Genomic DNA, 19,016 nt, shown 5'->3' on the forward strand with positions numbered 1-19,016 from the left:
CTCCAGCCAGCTCGGTCCCTAGCTAGCTGTCTCCAGTTTCGCACGCCGAGTTGGTTGAGGTCCTCTCCCACCTGGGTGCGCCACCTGAGTCGCGGTCTTCCTCTACTGCGCCGTCCCTCGGGATTGGATTCAAAGACCTTCCGGGCTGGAGCGTTGATGTCCATCCGTTCTACATGACCTAGCCATCTAAGCCGTTGGACTTTGATTCTGCTAACTAGGTCAGTGTCGCTGTATAGCCCGTACAGTTCGTCGTTATATCTTCTCTTCCATTCTCCGAAGAATTTTTCTCTCGAAGCATCCAAAGACGCTCTCATCTTTCTTTGACAGGGTCCGACCTCAGCGCCATAAATGAGAACCGGGATGATGAGTGTCTTATAGATGGTGATTTTACATGCTCGAGAGAGGACTGTACTTCTCAATTGCCTTCTTAGTCCAAAGAAGCAGCGATTTGCAAGAGTTATTCTTCGTTTGATTTCAGCGCTGGTGTCGTTGTCTGTTTTAATAGCGGTGCCTAGGTAGACAAAGTCCTTAACTACCTCAAAGTTATAGCTGTCCATGGTGACGTTTTGTCCAAGACGTCGTCGTTCAGTGTCCTTTTTTGATGACAGCATATACCTGGTCTTGCCCTCATTGACCACTAAACCCATCTTCTTCGCTTCTGTCACAATGCTCAAAAACGCTCCACTGACATCAAGCTTTGATCTTCCAATTATGTCAATATCATCTGCGTATCCGAGTAATTGGATGTACCTTTGGAAGATTGTGCCTCTAGTGTTGAGGGTTGAATTTTGCACAATTCTTTCCAGAACGATATTCAGGAAGTCGCATGACAGTGCATCGCCTTGTCTAAAACCTTTTTTGACATCAAATGCATCGGTAAGATCTTTTCCGACCTTGATAGAGCAGCGTGCATTCTCCATCGTCATTCTGCACAAACGGATACGTTTGACAGGGATGCCAAAACTAGACATTGCTCGGTAGAGCTCTTCCCTATAGATGCTGTCATACGCGGCTTTAAAATCGATAAAGAAATGGTGGGTATCGATTTGAAGTTCCTGGGTTTTTTCCAAGATCTGTTGTAGTGTGAATATTTGGTCGATAGTGGACTTTCCTGGTCTGAAGCCACACTGATAAGGACCAATCAGGTTGTTGACGAATGGCTTCAGATGTTCACATAATACGGCAAAGAGGATCTTATACGCAATGTTAAGGAGACTGATGCCTCTGTAGTAGGCGCAGTTTAGAGGATCTCCTTTCTTATGTATCGGGCACACTATGCTGAGATTCCACTCATCGGTCATGCTTTCCTCCGACCATATTTTGCAGATGAGTTGGTGCACGTCCTTATCAAGTCATCGCCTGCTGCTTTGAAGAGTTATTCAAATCAGCATCGACTGCGGTTCTTCTACGATGTTCCCCTGATCGTCTTTGCGGGCTTCGGTTCGTGGCTGGTACCCCTTTTGGGGTACGAACATTATTCCTGTTGTGACATCCCTCTTTCTCCTCGATCGGGCGCTTCTCATGCTCTCTTTTTTTTCATCCAAGAAGCCGGTGTTCCTTTCCCCTCTTCTGCTCGTAGAGCTCGCGAGCAGCTTTAGTCCTTTTGTGCAGCGGCATCTCTAATGGCTGGAAGGCAATGTTAACATTGGTTTTCAATGCTTAATGCAGGAACCATAGGACTCCCTAAGAGGTTTTAAGAGACTAGATCGGAAAAGGACATGGCAGTCTCTTGCGATTGTAGCCGTCTAACTTCGAATCTTCTCACAGTGCTTCCTCGTTTTGGCTTGGATCGGGATATCCGTAGCCATACCTTTTCTACAACGAGGTAGTGGTCCGAGTGAATGTTGCCCTCTTGGAATGTTCGGATATCCTGGATACTGGAGAAGTATCGTGCGTCGATCGCAATGTGGTCCATCTGGTTAACGGTTGATTGATCAGGAGATTTCCATGTCCCCTTGTGGACATTAAGATGCGTGAACTGCGTACTAGCTACCAGAACGTCTCGCCCCGCAGCGAAATCGATCAGCCTGAATCCGTTGTCGGAGGTAGTGTCGTGCAGGCTATGTATCTCCCGATTATGCCACAAAAAGATGCCTTCTCTTGGCTTGGCATTAAAATCTTCTAAGACAATTTTAATGTCATAGCCAGGGCACTGCTTATATGTCTAGTCCAACAGCTCGAAGAATAAGTCTTTGGTGTCTTCATCTTTCTCCTTTGTTGGGGCATGCGCGCATATTAGGCTTATGTTGGCGAATTTAGCCTTGATGCGGATTGTCGTGATGCGCTCGCTCACACTGTTGAAACTCAAGACTTTTTGCCTGAGCCTAGTTCCAACAACAAATCCACACCCAAATAGACGCTGTCTTTGTTCTCGGTAGCATTCGCCGTAAAAGATATCGCAGTCTTTTAGTTTGCGTTTGCCCGGTCCATCCCATCGCACTTCTTGGATGGCTGTAATATCTGCCTTGCAGCAGTTTAGGGCTTCCGCTAATTGTTCGGCTGCACGTGGTCTGTTAAGGGACCTAACATTCCACGTACATATCCGAAGTTCGTTGTTCTTATTTCGTTTGCGTGGGTTGTCAACAGTAAATCCGTCCGTATCCGAGGCTTGTTGTTGCTTCGAAACTATGATGTTTTTACGTGGCCAGGAAGTCACCCCGACGGCACAACCCCCAACCTGGAGGGCCAGATCCTTAGTATAACTCCAAGGAAGGGGAGCCGGATGAACCGCTCCTTATAGGCCTGGGCTCCGAATATGTCGAAGAAGCCCTATAAGGTGTTCACTAAGTAGTTCGACCTTACTGGAACTGTAGACGCCACCGTTGATTCTATCTCGAGAATTCGTCCGCTGCCGCCTGGATAAGGAGAGGTGCCTTAGTGGAAACACCTCTCCCCACCGCTCTCGTTTGTTGCCCCCAACAACTTTCCACTGGGGTTGGAACCCAATCTCCAGTTGAGGTACTAGGCACCCGATGTTCACCGCGGGGAGGTGAGAGTAGGAGTTGATAGACAGAGGTGGGTTTTGAGAAAAACCTGTAGACGCTTGTGTCCTCTTGAATGCACATGTCTACCATTTGAACATCATAGCCACCGAATGAATGGTTATATTTTCCAAAAGATTTAAGTACTTTCAAAAATATCAGAAAATCTCCCCAATCCCCAGCTGAACACCTGATTGCTTATGTATATTTCTTCGTTTAATCGGTACTTCCATATTTTAGTGCCACGCGTTTTATTATTGTTTTTTTATTTTTTATTGTTTTTCTAAATAATTTGTTTTTATTGTTTTTTTTTCTGGTGCCAACCAGACTGTCCCTAACTTATCCTTAAACTTATGTAAGCCGGACAAGACCAAACCCCCTAGACAACTTTAAATGACATTCTCAAATTGAAGCCACCAACCGAAGGCGCTCGGCTCCTTCCAGTGAGAGGACGTCTCGACCGTAAAAAAATCGCCAGTCTACAGTTTTACCGCTGACGTGGTATATTAGCAGAACTGCCTCACTCTTCTATATCAGACCTCGCTTGTCTAAAAAGAAAAAAACTTCGGGCGCGAATGTTGACACTTAAACGTGCACTTTCGTAGTACTCACTGTTGGGGTAGTTAGCCCCAATAATTTAGCTGTTAGTCGACGACATCGCTCTCGGAATGTGACTACTACCAAGCTTCACAAGGAATTAAATATTATGTTTATGTTGGCTCTGTTTTATAGAACATGGTTGGAATAGTAATGTTTGTACTCCGACTCTGGTGTTCTGTGCAGTCCAACGCAACGTCGGCGTCGCAGAAATTGTCTTTCAAATACCGGAATCCTTTCCATTGGAGATGGGGCAACGTTGTACCATACAGGGCACCCATAAGCAATCGTCGGCTAAGTAAGGGCCATGTAGCAAATCACCTTCACCCTGCTGTTAAGACGGCTGCTAAAGAACAACCGTTTTGTCAGGGCAAAGGCTGCTCTAGCTCTGGCCAGAGCAGCACTCATATGTCTGTCGGAATACAAGTACTGATTCAACCAGATGCTAAGGTACTTTACTACACTTTTATTCGCCAGTGACTGTCCAACGATCACTAGATTTTTCCAGTTCTTTCTCGTATCCCTTGAGGCACCATACAGCGGAGTCCTGCACAGAATAGTTTCGCATTTCTGAAAGTTGATTTTCAATCATCGCAATATTGGTAAATCTTGTCGAAATCACCCTGCAAACGTAGAACTGTCATGCTAGCGGTCTTATGCTCAATTCTTGGCTGTTTTTTCATTTGTACTGCCTTTTACGAGGAATTTACAAATGTTCCCAGAGTCTTTTTTTTCATGATAAGTTATTTTTCAAATCAGCCGGTAGGATTCAGCATATAAACTGCGGGAGGGAAAAAAAGTTGGTTAAAGCATTACACATTCTCGTTGTGCGGTTAAAAAAATAATCTCAAATCGTCTAGAAATTTAAAAATGTGATTCCAATAACTTCCAATGAGATTATAAAATAAAATAAAAAAAGAGGTGGGATGCGACCCACACTGATAACTTCCCATCCCGTTTAGAAAATGTTTATGTTTTCGTGTTTTATTAAAATAAGTTATCAGTTAAATTATTCTAAAAAACTTAAAAATTTATTTTTGCTAACGAGATTTTCAGTCGTTAATCAATTTTAGTAGCAACTCTTAAAAGTTTTCATTTCTAATATAAACAAATACAAATTTTATGAATACAATTATTTTGAAGTCAATATCTTCTATTGTTCATGAGATATCGAGATCAGAACATCAATTTTTAACAAATTTGCGTACTATTTTTTGAAGATTTTATTTTTCTTTATGAAAAAACTACTAGTTATATTTTATAAAAAAAGACTGAATGTTGAAAACAATATTTTCTGTAAAATAAATAAGTTTGAAGCCAATATCTAAAATTTTTGAAAAGATATTTGAGTCGAAGATCAATTTTTACCAACTTTTATTAATTTTTTTGGGTATTTATTGTTTATTAAAAACCTTTCAATTCGATTTTTCTCAAAATTAAGTCGAATGTTCAAAACGATATTTCTTACAAGATAAAATAAGTAAGTAGCCATTAACGCAAATTTTTGAAAAGATATTTGAGTCAAATTTCAATTTTTATGTAAAAAAATATTCTTCGTTGCCCAAAATTGTCTTGCAGATAAAATCATTTCTTGCTCGTAAAATTTTTCAGGTAAAAAATTGAATTTTTTTCCAAAATTATATTTGCTTGGTATCACGTTACAATATATATATATTTTTTTTTGACAGGACGAAATCTTCAAAAGACACTTGGCAGTATTCGACACCAAATAGTGTGGGACTCTTATTCACTAAAACCACCTCTTCATAAGGACCAATCTTGAAGCATCGACTTCCGATTTTTCTTCCTTAATTTTGTACAATCAGTTTGGGGGAAGTTTAAACTTTTAATAATTTCCCATGTTTTTTTTAGACCATAAGCTCATGAGGCTTGGTTCTTCTTAATCTCCGAACATGGTTTCTTATATTCAAGACGGACTCTATTTCAGAATTAGTATGACTTTGCAGTCTCTGGTTGTGCGATACAGTGTATTTTTTAACATTTTCTGTAACCATTTCTATTTGTAGATCGGTATTTCTTATGTACCAAGGTGCATTTACTATTCCACGAAGGACTTTGTTTTGGAATTTTTGGATGATTTCGGTATTTGCTTTCTTTGTAAAGCCCCATAATTGGATTCCATAGGTCCAAACAGGCTTTAGTACTTGATTATACAGCATTATTTTGTTTTGGATTGATAAATCAGAGTTGTTACCAAGCAACTAGTACATTTTTCTATATTTCAAGTTTAGTTCTTCTCTTTCCTTTTTGATGTGCTCTTTCCACTTAAGCTTTCCATCCAAAGTCATTCCAAGGTATTTGGCCGTATTGGCGTAAGGTACAGCTTGATTATTAATGATTATTGGAATATTGTTTATCTTTTTATTTCTAAAGTTTATATGTGAAGATTTTGTTTGATACGCCATTTTTCGGTCCAAGCTCTCACTGTGTCGATGGCATTTTGTAGTTTTACTGCTGCCTAAGAGACACATTTGTCGGGGACCAAAATTGCGGTATCATCTGCAAAAGAAGCCATTATGGTGTGATTGCCAACTGGAATATCCCTTGTGTATAGTAAATACAGGGTAGGACCTAGGACACTTCCTTGTGGTACACCGGCTTCTATTTTCTTTAATTCCGAGTATTCTTGGTCGTATCTTACTCTAAACAATTTGTCTGAGATGTACGATTTTAATATTTCAAAGTACTGCCTGGGAAGATCCCTTTGCAGTTTGAACTCAAGTCCCTCATGCCAAACCTTGTCAAAAGCTTGAGCAACATCTAAGAAAATAGCTGAACATACTTGTTTTTCTTCTAATGCTTCTTCTATTACATCCAGTATTCTATGAATTTGGTCCATCGTGGAATGTTTATTTCTAAAGATAATCTGATGGTTTGGGATTAACCTTCTTTCTTCTATGATTTTGAAGCAGTTTTTCAAAAACTTTTGCCATAATTGGTATAACCGTCTGTAAGCCGTTACTTCTGTAGGTGGTTTACTTTGCTTTGGTATGACAATTACTTCAGCAATTTTCCAATGGTGCGGGACATACCATTGCTTAAGGCATGCATTTATTATATATTGTAGTTTTATGAAGGCTTTCAATGGCATTTCTTTCATAACCTGAGCAGTAATTATATCGTAACCTGGTGATTTTTATTTTGATAGTTGATGTAAGCACATACTTTTTATTTCTTCAAGTCTTACAATTGGTATTTCACTTTCATCTATTTTATCAACAAACTGTTAGTTACTTTCAGCCGCGTTTGATGAGTTAATGAGCTTAAAAACATTCGCAAGATGTTCAGCGAAAAGGCTAGATTTTTCTTTCGGGTTACCGATCCATTTCCGATCTTGAGATTTCAAGGGCGAGTTTTGTAACTGCGGTCTTTTCAGGCGCTTGGCTGCTTTCCATAGCGAAAAATCGGTTGAAGCATCAGTCGTTAAATTCCTTAGGAATGTACTGAGTGAATCATTTTTTAAGATTGTTTGTTGCTTATACGGTTAAACGTTGTTTTATCATCTGGAAATCTAGTATTTTGCCATTTTCTTCGAGCTCTTCTTTTGTCTATTATCAACTCTCTTATCTCTAAAGGATATTTTATTTCATTTTGTCTTCTATTAAAAAATGTTGGAGTACTTTCTTCAGCGGCCTTTGTTGCTCTACATGTGCTTAATTAAGTTTTATTAAAATGTAGGCTTAAACAAAAAAAAACATTATTAAACGTATGTATTTTGTATTTTGAAAAAAAAAATATCTTTTAAAATATACATTTTACGACTCTTATTTGTTGGAACAATAGTTAGAACATTTTTTAGAATCTAAAAAAAACATAAAAAAATGAATTTCGAAAAAGGGGGGGGGGCTAGAATATTAACAAATGTTGCCCATATCTTTTAAAATTTTGATCATAAATAAAAATAAGTTAGGTGGCGCAACAGTCCATGAAGAACCAGGGCCTAGTGACTTACAACTCTTAACCATTTCTGTGTGCGAGTAATGTTGTCGGAGATGGAAGGGACCTACAGTTTATATGCCGAATTCAAACGGCTAATTTGAGAAAGCACTTTTCATGACAAGATTTACTCTTGGAGAATTTGTCAATTCCTCGCAAGATTCAGTACCCGTAAAAAAAGTTAGGTTTTTTTTTAAAATTAATTTTTATTTATTCAATCTTAAACCTATCTTAAAGCTAGACAAAAATTCATAAAACTAGCCTAATTATCCATAACTTACAACTAACTTAATGGTCCCATACGGACACTCTAAGTTAAACTATAACACTTTATACTAATGCCTTTCGGCCCTAATAGCTATTTTACTTCAATTTAAATTTTATTTATTTTGTATTTATTAGAAAATTATGAGAAAAAAACTAATATAAAAGGCCTTTTTTATTTTTACTTAAAAATTACTTAAAATAAGGTCCTTAATATAAAACTTAAAGCTAACTTAAACTACCTATTCTACCTACAAACTACTTAAAACTAGAACAACCACAGCAGCAAATCTAACGTTCTTTGTTTTATATTTATTGTCTTTTTTATGTTTTTTTTTTTTATTTTTTACTTTTTTATATTCCAGTTTTTTTTTTTTTTTTTTTTTTTTAATTTTTTTTTTGTGTGCCACCATGCCTATTCTACTTAAAACTAAACCCTAAAACTATAAAACAAGTATGTAAGCCGGCCAAGGCTTAAAACCCCATCCCGACTACCCACTATCAAGTGCCGATTGAAGCCACCAAAACTGGTTCTCCTGCTTCACCCTATCATTTCGGTCCCGTTCGGACACCGCCCTACTGAACCGAAGGAACTCTGCTCCGCCTTGTGCCATGACGTCCCGATTGTACAGGAGTCGCCTATCTACGGTTCTTCGTCTGACGTGGTAGATTAACGGAACTGCCAATCTATCCTGTATCAGACCGCATCTATCTAAAAAGAGGAATGCCTCTGGGGGAATGAAGCCGCTCAAGCGTGCACTTTTAAAATACTCGTCGTTCGGATAGAACGCCCCGAAAATTAAATTGTTGGTCGAAGACATAGCTCTTGCAATATGACCTCGATCGAGTTTTATCACGAAATTGTCAATTCTGTTGATTCGAGCTCCTTTATAGGACCTCGTTTTAATAGTAATGCCCGTAAGATGATTCGACTGTTCGATATAAGCCGGTACAGCGTCGTAAACACTGCCGCTCGAACACCCGAAACTTCTCCATCTGGGAAGGGGCAACGATGGACCACACAGGACAACCATACACGATCATTGGCCGTATGAGGGCCATGTAGCAAATTACTTTCACTCTGGGGTCAAGCCGACTGCTAAAAAATAGCCGTTTCGTCAGAGCGAAGGCTCCTCTGGCCCTGGTCAGAGCAGCATTTATATGTCTGTCGAAATATATATACTGATCTAGCCAGATACCGAGGTACTTCACTACACTTTTGCTCGCTAATGGCTGCCCGTGAAGATCAACGATGACCATCTTGCGCCAATTCTTACACGTATCCCTCGTGGCCCTAGCCAACGGAGTCCGGAACAGAATTGTCTCTGACTACTGGATATTTATTTTCAGTTTCTAGTCGTCGCAATATCGCTGAATCTTGTCGAAATCACGCTGCAAGAGAATTCTAATAACCTCAACCTTTCGGGCCGTTCTGTACGCAATTAGATCGTCGGCCGGCGTACGCAATTGCCTCTGTAAGACTACCTATCAGATCGCTGGTGTAAATGCTGAAGAGAATCGGCGAATTCACCGCTCCCTGTTGAAGACCATTTTTAATTGAGAATGTTGTGGTAGAAGTTACATTGCCACTTTTGACAACAAACTTTCTACCGTTAAGCATATCATAAAGTACAGTAGCGAGCAAAAAAAATGCAAACAGTCACACCAAAATCAATTATTATTGCTTTATCTTTCGTAACGGTAAAATTTAGTTTTTCCGTTTCGGATATGTGTACTCATTGTGTAGGCATTCTGTTTATAATAGCAATATGTAATTGGTCTCTCTCTAGTGTTTGCAAATTTACATTTAGTTGGAAAAACATAATTTTACTGAGAGCAAAAAAAATGCAAATGGCAAATATGACTAGGAAGGTAGGTACATAAAATTTATTCTTTGGTTCCAATTAATTAGAATATGCAATTAATAGAAGCAACTATCGATTGGATGCAAAAAAGCAATAATTAACGCTGCTAACAACGGAAGATTGATGCAGGATATCGCTTTGGAGTTTTGTGTAGCAACATCAACAATATCGCGTATTATATCCCGATATCGGGAACAAGGGGACATCAATCGCAAAGTGGGAAGTGGCCGTCCACGCAAAACAACTTCCAGATTAGATCGTGAGATCATAAGGCAGGTTAAAGTTAATCCCTTTAAAACTGCAGTGGAAGTTACTCAGGACATAAATGAACATTTTGATGTTAACGTAGGGGTACACACAGTTAGGCGACGATTAGTGGAGTCAAAACTGTATGCAAGACGACCAGCTAAAAAACCATACATCAGTTCCATCAATAGGAAGAAACGGCTAGATTTTGCAAAGCGCCATATGCATTGGACAAGTGAGCAATGGACAAGAGTTTTATGGAGTGATGAGAGCAAGTTCAACTTGTTCTCGTCAGATGGCATTAGGTACGTGCGGAGGCCCCCGGGACAAAGGTACAGCCCTAGATATCAAGTTCCGACAATTAAACATGGGGGAGGGTCAGTAATGGTGTGGGGTAAGCAATTTTAAATATTTATAAAATCAAATTTGTAGTTGGGCTTTTTCAAAGGCTCATTTTCTCGTCAAGGCGTGGGCCCGATTTGTCAAGTAAGCGGCCGGATGAATGCCCAAATGTATAAGGGCATTTTGGAAGACCATATGCTTCCACATTTGCGGACGAATATGCCTGAAAACAGCTTATTTCAACACGACAACGACCCAAAACACACCAGCCGTTTGGTAAGAAACTTCTTAGAAGAGAAGAGGGTTCATGTTTTGAACTGGCCAGCACAATCTCCCGACCTCAATCCCATAGAGAATTTATGGGATCATGTAGATCGGGAGATAAGAAAGCGAACTCATTCAAATTGTACCGAGTTGATGGAACAAATAAGGACTGAATGGGAACAAATACCTGCGAGCTATTTGGTGTCGTTGATTGACTCAATGCCTAAAAGGTTACGCGCCGTTATTGCCAATAAAGGTTTCGCAACAAAATATTAAAATATTTAAGTACAAAATTTCTTCAAATAAGATGAATAAATACGTTATTTTTAAAATTTTCCACGAATTTGCATTTTTTTTGCTTGGCTTAAGATCAAAGTTTAGGAACATTTTTTACAATAACTATTTTCATGGAGTAAGATTGGGTAAAATTCAAATCTGTTTAAAGAAAAAAATTAATTTGAACATTTTATGCTAAATTTCAAAGTATTATAATTTAAAATAACTTAGTTCTTGCTAAAGATTGTACCATACTTTTTCGGTTGCATTTTTTTTGCTCGGTACTGTATATACAACAATGGCTTGCTAATGCCAAGCCTGCTCAATTTTAGGTAAAGACCCTCTAACCATACGGTGTCAAAGGCCTTTTCCAAATCAACCAGGACAGCACCTGTGCATTGTTGTTTTGATTTATTCCATTGGATATTAGAAACGAGTTTAGACGCAGCATGAATTGTGTCATGACCCGCCTTGAACCCGAACCGATTATCCGGAATTATTTTGTTGTCCGCAGTCCACTTAGTCAGAGCCCTATAATGATTTTTTCGAAAACTTTGCTGATGCTCGGAAGAAGACTTATCGACCAACGATTTGACGGGTTGGAGTTGTCCTTTCTCTTTTTCGGGAGAGGATGAACCACAGCGGTCTTCCAATGCACTGGATAATATGCATTATTCAGTGCATTATTGAAGAGCGTGGTGTAAATGTCAATTGCTTCCATCGGTAAATGTCTTGGTACAACGTTGGATATACCATCGACACCTGCTGACTTTTTGTTTTTTATTGAACTGAAGATGAGCTGAAGCTCAACCTTCGTCACTAACAAGGGACTTGGTCCCTTTTGCTCGGCGATTATGGCATTTGCCAAGGAATCGTCATTGAACCGCATATTGTGTCATATCATTTCGAAGGTAAAAGTGATTAAGTAGGGCTCTGTTTTCCAGGTCGTATTTGGGGCGAATGCTAACATTCACCTTGTACACTTGCTGGAAAGCAGCTACCACCGCCTCCACTTTTTCCTTCGGATCTTCAATTATGTAAAAGTCATCGTCAAAGATGGCTTCCTCTGTATCTATTTGGGCTGTCCTGAGTACGTCTCTGTTCTCTTCAGTTCTTTGGAGTTTAAGACACGGAAGGTCATTATCGTTCTTTTTTCCTGAATATCTTGTTGATTTTGGGGAACATACTTGGGTCACTCGAATTAACTGACCGGATCTTGCGGTCCCAGTACTTGTTAATTGATAACCTGTTGTTCTCCTTAATCAACAGATTGACATTTTTTATTGACGATTTCAGTGTTACAACCTCCAAGTCGCGTGGGTCTGTAAGTCGTCTGTGCAAGTTTTTGAGTCTTGTCAGTAAGCCACTCTTGTGCCTACGTAGTTCGTCAATTGTCGCTTTTCTGTAGGCGTCCATTTGGTCCCGTTCTTTGTACTTTGAGATTGTCCATTTCATCGTTCGTTTTATTGTTTCGTCCATCTGTTCTCTCGCCAGGGCATTGGTGAAACGAGGCCACCGCATCTTGCTGTAATTGTAAGAACGCGTTGGAACGTATTCCTCCAACTCCACGCGTTCGTTCGGAATCTGCATTACAGCAGTCAGTCCGCAGTGATCACTGTCGTACTCGACTGTCTGTAAGCAGTTTCGCGGGTGATTACCCACTTTGTCTGTAACTGTCAGTCTGGTGTCGTATAGCAAAAGGTCCAGAAAGAGAGCCGCTTCTTGGATACGATGGCCTTTCAGTAGCCAGCAGGTCGACGCCATATTCAACGCTGTAAAGATTCATCAAATTAAAAAGATGATTACCTCTGGGATTACTATGTTGATTTCCCCAATCTTCATGTTTTGCGTTCAAGTCACCGGCTAAGGTGAAATAGTTTCTTCCAAGCTCAGTTTAAGTTCCCTAAAAACAATCTCGAGTTCTGATGCAAAGTAAGTGACCTGCGGAGCTCCAGCCGCATAAGCCGCAATCATATACATCCGCTTCCCTTGAGAGAGAGAGATGCATACAACGCAAACTTCTAGCGTCTTGAGCTTTCGCAATTCATTGTTGTATATTACTTTATAATTAATGCCTTTTCGTATAAAGAGAGCGACACCGCCCCCTTGAGTGGAGTCGGGCCGGTCTTTTCTTACGATATTGTAATTTTTATGAGTCAATTTGTGTTTGTGGTTTAGCTTAGTTTCGCTAGCCATAAACACATCGGGACTGTAGTCTTTCAACAATTGGAACATATTGGCTCTTCGTTCAATCCTAATCAGTGAATTTACATTCACAGCTAGGACTTTTAGGCGCGTCTCCGGCAGCGCGCCCATTATGGTCTAAATAGCGCCAGGCCAGGCAACAAAGAGTAGAGATGATCTACCCTTTTGCCTTGCTCCTTTATCTGACCTTGCAGTCCTGTTAGTTGACCTTGAATGTTCAACAACAAGGCTACAATGTCAGGCTGCACCTCTGGTGCCTTAGACACAGGGGCCTTTGGGGCAACCGTTGGTGGAGCCTGTCTTGTGTTTCCACACCCTCACACCATTTGGGCGTAAGAGAATTTGGGATCCACGAATTTTTGTGTTGGAGCCTGTCGAACTGTTCGACTTCTTTCGGCTTTTTGACTGGCCTGTTTTTGTTTAATTTCTTGGACCTTAGGGCAACCCCTATAACTAGCCGGGTGCCCTTGGTGTCCGCAAAGGACACACTTGAGCAGGGTCAAATCCTCAACCCGCTTCAGTCCAACGCACTAACCATCACGCTACGGGTACTGCCACTATCTACTAAATTTTGATCATAGAGGTCCAAAAATTTGGAACAATATACTGGGGGGCTAACTTCACACACTCCTATTGTAGAGAGATTTGCTCGGAACCCAGCTTTATTATTCCTTTCAACCCAGGAAACAAGCCTTAGATACAGTAATTGAGTGAACATTTTCCGCAGAGAACTGAGAACAGATATTCCGCTGTAGTTTTCCGGTAGGTTAGGATCTCCCTTTTTTAAGATCACTGAAATGTATGAAGATCGGAAGCTATTTGAAATTGTCTCATCAATAATCGTCTTGTTTATATTAAAAGTAAAATTTGTTCTAGAAATTGTGCGCTGGCATTTTTGTAGAACTCAACCGGTATGCCATCTTAACCCGAAGCCTCATTATCCTTCATTTTTTTCAAAGCCACTATTAGCTCTAGCATTGAAAATAGGGAATCTAACCCATCAGATCAGGGTCAGCTGTGAAAAGTGTTTTGAATTTTATTGAAGTTACATTCAATGCTATCCTCTTCAGGCAAATTCCCGGAAAACTACACAGCCACAAACATATCTTCATATATATTTTTTGAAATCAGACACCAAAAGACGCATCTTTAGAACATTCCTATTATTGCAAAGTTCCAGCACCTGACCATTTGATGTTTTCAATAAATAAATAAACCCCAGCACCTCCTTATTTATTCAACCCATTCATCTTTTTATAACACACGATACGATAGGCAATTCTTAAAAAAAACTGTGTGTAGCATGTCCCCGATATATTTCATTGGTTTTGGCCAAAAACATTAAATATAAAATAAATTGCTTTAATGATCCCAATAACGATAATGAGGGCAATATGAGTCGACGTGCTGATGCCTTTGGTTATGCGTTGCGTATACGATGACGATGACGATGGGCAGGAGCAGGAGCAGTCCATCCGTATACATATGTAACTATATTTTCATATACAACCTTCAGCCACTGCGCAGTGCAGTGCGCACGTCCTCGAGCGCTTTTATTTAGATTGAAACTTGATATTTAAGTGATAAGCGCGCGGCCAACATATCCTATGGATTATTTTGCCACCTTTCCACCTCGCTCGTTTGCTACTCTGCTGCGGCTCCACCTCTCTGACGCTCTGTTCCTTCCGCTCGCCGGATGATGATGGTGATGGCGTTGGTGATGGAGGAGGATAGTTGATCGATAGTCCTCACATAGTAAACTCCTTGTCAAACATGAATTTCATATAAACATACAAATAAGTGCTGCCCGGTTGTTGCTTTGTGTGTTATGTGGTGCATCTGGGGGCTCTGCTGATGCATACTGCAACGCAACGCAACATAACCAAACAGCCAGCCAGTCAGTCGACCGACTGACCGACCCGACTGGCTCAAGATTGCCATCGTAAAGCTGCACAATTGATGGTTGGCAACATGATATTTTGGTGCTCGTAATCTTACCGCATTGTAGATTGTACGAGTATATGCGGTGCCACAGGGTCTCGTAGTGTGAAAACATAACCACTCTTCCGTCTTTTAATCGGAACGCGACGACGACGCGTCGACGACCGGCAACGACCCATATGTGGGTAGAAACTTGAGGCACTGTGTCCAGAAATTTGACGTATTTCATAATTTTACTCGTCAGGGGTTGAGAACTCAAGAAGTGTTTCATTTGTCCACGTCAACAGTATAACACCTGCTCTTTATTCAATAGTAGGTAGGTAAGTATTTTTAGATGGATGTATACGGTTAAAGTCCTTTGGGGAACAACCAACATGACGCAAGTTGCATTTTATTCGAAAGACGAAGGCTGTCGCTTTTAAAGAGATGCAGCGACAAAAATTAATTACTCTTTTCATAACAAAAAAAAGCATAATAAGAAATTAAATAATTATTTTACTATATACATTATTCTTTACTAACTTGTTTTTTTTTCTTTTTTTTTATGTCCGTCCTGCTGACCTGGTTTGATAAAAAAAAATTAACATGGTGTCCTTTTGACGACTTCATCTTTAATGCCGTGAAATAATAGTATGTAAGTACAATACAAAGTTATTATTTTTTTGTTTTCCAGAAATAATCAAATTTAGAGCTTACTTTAAAATATTTCAAACCATAAATCGTTTATTGTTAAGAGTCGACTTAAGTATTTAGAAGGTGAAAGTATGATTATTAGAAAGGGGCAATATCTCGTTGATAAATGTCTAATTATCCAATTTATTTCTCGTAAATCCTCGTAAGTCTTATTTTACCTCTCTTAAGTGAGCACTGTTCTAAAAAAGTATTTATTTTTAAAGCACTTGAAAAGATTCAAGAAAAGCTTTAAAAAATCATATATGCTTCTCGTCGAGGGCTGAGCTTTGACATAGCCTCACAAAAAAATAGTCTAAAGGCATGATCTAGGCGGCCAATTGACCGTTTCCGAATGTTCAAACCATCTTCCGGTCATTTGTAGCGTCAATCATGCACCTCGTCAAAATGAGAACATGATTTTTGACTACAAAAGTGCTAAGTGGAGTAGGTTTAAAAATAAAATGCGTACTAAATTAGAAAACTTACCAATTATAGATCCCAATGAAGTCAGTCCTGATCAAATTAACGACGCTATTCAAAATTTTACAAATGTTACAATGGAAAGCGTGGCACAATCGGTTCCAAAGAAAAGAGTTCATAACGATAACTCAAACTCATTTCTCGCAAATATTGTGGAACTTATTAAAAAAAGGAATAGATTTAGGTTATTGTGGATAAGAACCAGAAATACTTTTTATCTAATAGAACTCAGAAGTTAAAGTTCTTAATAATTTGATAAAATTTTCTACTCAAGAGCACAAAAATAAAAAGTGGAACGCGAGGCTACAACAATTAGCCAGTAAGCCATTTTGGAACCTTGTCAAAATAGTTAAAAAAAAAAACAGTCAGATTCCAGCGTTAAAAACTGGAAACTCAGTTCTATTGACAAATCTCGAAAAAGCCAACGCTTTGGCTCATGAATTTTTTGAAAATCATCAATTAGGTAACAACGTTTCGAGCAGTAGTTCTACTGAAATTGCTGTAGAGCAATCAATGGAAATTATAAGATTTCAACAATTTCAATTTAGCGATGATACAATTACAGTACAGGATGTAAAAACTGTACTTAGTAGCCTTACAAATTCGAAGAGTCCAGGGCTCGATGTTTTGAAAATATAATGTTAAAAAAAACTGCCCAGAACAGGTATAACATTTTTACAAGTCATTTTTACTGCTTGCTTTAAATTAGGTTATTTTCCAAGGCAATGGAAAATAGCAAAAATAATTCCCATTCAAAAACCTGGAAAAATCCTACTATAAGTTCTAGCTATAGACCCATTAGTTTACTCAGTTCTCTGAGTAAGGGTCTTGAGAAACTCATAAAAAATAAAATAGTTTTGCATTTGAACGAGCATAATATCCTTCCAGCGGAAGAATTTGGTTTTAGAAGTTGAAAAGCACTGGTCTGGTCTTATTAGATGTAGAGAAGGCTTTTGACACTGTGTGGCATAAAGGCCTTCCCCACAAACTCTTAGTTCTGGATTTTCCAATTTTCATTATAAAAATGATAAATTCCTTTTTAACTGATAGATTTTTTAAAGTTTCAGTAAACAGTTCCTACTCTGATCTATATAAAATCATTGCAGGTGTACCACAAGGATCAGTTCTTGGTCGTGTTTTGTATACCATATTTACTTATGACTTCCCGACGTTAACAAACTGTGACTTTTTCTGGATGCATTGGGAGCTCTTGCAATGCTTCTGGCTGATATTCACTCCCAAGTCAACATTTCTGCTTATTTACGTACCCATTGAGCCAAAAATGAGCTTCGTCGCTGAACACAGTTTTTCGGTAAATTACGTAAAAACCAACTTTCCAAGAGCCCATTCATCAAAAATTGTACGTTGCAGTAGGTCTCTCGGCTTCAATTCTTACACCAGCTGTATTTTGAAAGGCATCGCACTTAAATGTTTCTGCGTTCTTGAGTACCGGAGGCCCAATTGCTGCAAACGAGGCGGCGACGAATCGATAGTTGATGGTCAGCATTAACACTAGCCGATACAGCTGTGATATTTTCTTCAGTTCACACTCAACGTAAGTGTATTGGTGGTTTAATGTCCAACGATATAAATTTGATGCGAAATTTAGTCACAATAGCCCAAATAGCCGCTGACCATACAGTGGAAGAAGCGCGCGATAAACTTTCCTAACAGAGCACACATTTTGATAATAAAATTCAATAATTTGCAAGCGTTGTTCTTTTGTAAGACGAATCATGGTTAGCTTATAGACAAAACTGAAGATGTTTGACAGTGAAACAAAACACAAAACGTGCGTCAGCTGCTTAAACCATTGTTGCCAAAAAGATAATAGCTAAAAAATCACCCTTTGTTATCGTATTTAATTATTATTTCTGTATCGTATCAAAATGTTCGTTTAACTTACTCTTTTTACCTTATGTATCCTCCATTACTATCCAAAACTTTTTTAAGTCGTCGCGGCATTGACTCTATTAACTTTTGCATGTTTGCTGGCGTATGGAATACTATATTGGTTGAAATGCTTCTTACAATTGGTTTCCATTAGTGTAATATTGACCCCCTAATTAATGCTTAAGCTCATTTGACAAGTTCTCAGGAGGTTGACTTGGCCATTGAACAAAGGATACTTGTTTCTCTCGAAAGCAATCTTTAACAAGATAAGCGGTATGTTGTCGTGCTGAAAGAGCCATCGCAAGGGGTTTTCCTCAGAAAACGGTAATATTACATCTTCCAAACTATCCTTGTATCCGTAGTTTTCCCTCCTCCGTGTCTAATAGTTTTCTGTGTATAACGGGGGATGTAGTCCCTATCTTTTCGTCGTCTTACATTGCGCCAGGAATCCGGTGAAAACAAATTTACTTTTGTTTCATCACTCCACAGGATATTTCGATATTTTTGTATGCCCTCTGGTCCCTTCCAATTAGCATGGTTTATGGCAAATTCTTTTCTGGTGATTCTTCCTGGGAGCCTTCTGAAGCCTTCTTCGGATTGAGCGTGCACTGACCGCATTAAAATGTGCAGAGCTGTAGTCCTTGACGAAATACTAGGATTAGATTTATCTAGAAGTAGTATGCGGCAGTCAGTATTAGCTGATGTTTTCTTTAGCCGGCCTCTATTTTCGCGTACTTCTTCTGGGCTTAAGAGAATTCGTTATTAAATTTTGAGATGTGCATGTGGCCTTCGCAATAAATTTGCAGGTCTTGCAGGTCTATAAGACGACGAACTAATTTGCTTCCTTCTGGCGAGCATTAAACTTTTCGACCCATATTCAAACACTGATAAATAAAAAACTATTGTTTGAAGGTAATAAAATAAGTACAAACAATCTACCTCAAGAGTTGATATCATAAAATAAAAAATATAATGAGAAGCTTGGATTTTATTTGGAGCAAAGCTATTTTTACGGCCAACTTCTAGAAAACAC

Source organism: Eupeodes corollae, chromosome 2, assembly GCF_945859685.1.
Source record: "Eupeodes corollae chromosome 2, idEupCoro1.1, whole genome shotgun sequence".
In the NCBI taxonomy this organism is placed as follows: Eukaryota; Metazoa; Arthropoda; class Insecta; order Diptera; family Syrphidae; genus Eupeodes; species Eupeodes corollae.